Source organism: Propithecus coquereli, unplaced genomic scaffold (assembly GCF_000956105.1).
Source record: "Propithecus coquereli isolate 6110/MARCELLA unplaced genomic scaffold, Pcoq_1.0 Scaffold203, whole genome shotgun sequence".
Taxonomy (NCBI): domain Eukaryota; kingdom Metazoa; phylum Chordata; class Mammalia; order Primates; family Indriidae; genus Propithecus; species Propithecus coquereli.
The window spans coordinates 676,283-677,813 of record NW_012145301.1 but is presented as its reverse complement, the minus strand read 5'-3'; the positions used below and the strand labels follow the sequence as shown (position 1 = coordinate 677,813).

The 1,531-nt window shown below is 41.7% G+C and overlaps 1 protein-coding gene across 1 annotated transcript in view; it reads right to left on the bottom strand.

Moving 5' to 3' along the window:
* The window catches only part of PRIMPOL (primase and polymerase (DNA-directed)), a gene marked incomplete at its 3' end in the record, with an annotated part of 60,489 nt that extends 59,294 nt beyond the window's left edge, over positions 1 to 1,195 (bottom strand). Inside the window, exon 1 of the mRNA XM_012643984.1 lies at positions 1,125 to 1,195. The remainder of the gene's footprint in view (positions 1 to 1,124) is intronic.
* Positions 1,196 to 1,531: the final 336 nt, after the last annotated feature.

Sequence of the window (1,531 nt, the reverse complement as noted above, 5' to 3'; positions counted from 1 at the left end):
CATCTTAAAAAATTAAATATAATAAATGACTACATTTTCTTTTTTTCCTCACTTTAGTCACTTTGGCTATATATGCTTGAACAGAAGTAACTCATAGTTAAAGTTCCCCAAAGTTAAAGTTCCTCTTGTAAGCGGTAACAAAATATATGGCAATACATTGTAGTTTTCCAGTTCCTCCTGTCTATCTTCCCACAGGATCTCCTATCCAAACAGCACATCTTTGCCAGGCTAGTCACCCTTAAACCACTTTCATAACTTTTCAGAGGGATACTAATTAATGATTCATAATGTGAACTAAAATAAAATCTTAAGCCTCCCAGCCAACTGAATGGACCCTCTCTTGGCCAAGAGAATCCCCCTCACAACCAAAAAAAAAAATCTTAACGCTGAGTTGCTGACCATGAGGAGAAGGGTGGTCAGACAAGCCTAGTTATCCCTGTCCTTTCTGGAGTTATTCTGTGTAACAATAAGATACAAAATCATTAACAGGCCTAAGGCCATGTAAGACAAAGCTTAAACCCACCTGCAGGACGTCAATTTACTCAACAGATCAATTGAGTTCCTGCATATGCTCTAGCTTGTCTCTGATTAACAGACTCCCTTAACTTAAAACATTCTAAGCCTTTCACAGCTTCATTTCTTTAACCAATTACAAATCAAAGAATCTTTAAACCTACCTAAAACCTGTAATCCTCCGCTTCGAGACGTCCTGCCTTTTTGGGCCAAACCAATGTATGCCTTCCACGTATTGATTTATGACTTTACATGTAATTCTTGTCTCCCTAAAAGGTATAAAACCAAACTGTGGCCCAACCACAGCAAGACCACTTGCTCAAGTCTTCTTGGACGTGGCTCTTTGGGCCATAGCAGCACATATTTGGCTCAGAATAAACCTCTTTAAATTATTGTACAGAGTTTGGGTTCTTTTCCGTTGACAACAGCATCACTGAATTCACACTATAGTTTACCTCATGAGTCTAAGCTCCCTCTAGAACTTGGCCCTCAGTCACTTAGCTGTTTTATTTCTTAACGTTCCTGTTCAGACTTCTCAGCTAATAAACGGTAATCACCTCTTCCCTGCTCCTGGACCACTCCAGAAGCCCCTTTGCACATGTTTCTCTCACCTGGAATGCCCCGCGTTACCCTTCCCGGATCTGTCCCCTTCCCGGCCCAGATCAAGTTCTGTCGCCTCCGGTACACCTCTGTAAAGAGAAATTACAGGGCTCAGTCAGAAGACACTGCCTCCAGCCTATTTTGTGCTATGGTTAAAATTTCTCCAGATTAAGTCAATTAGCATAATTTACAGGAAAACAGAAAACTACTGCTGGTGTTTTATCACTTTGGTAAGACAGTTTAGCACAGGAAGTGGTTTGGCCCTAGTCCCCTAGTCCCCTCCTGGCGAATCACTGCCTGGCCAGGCCCCTGGCAGGTTTGGGGGGGAATCCTATTCCTCACTTTTAAGGCAGCAGAAAAATGACTGCCAAACACTGGTTCTCCCTCAATTGGGAGGGATAAAAAAAAAAAAAAAAAA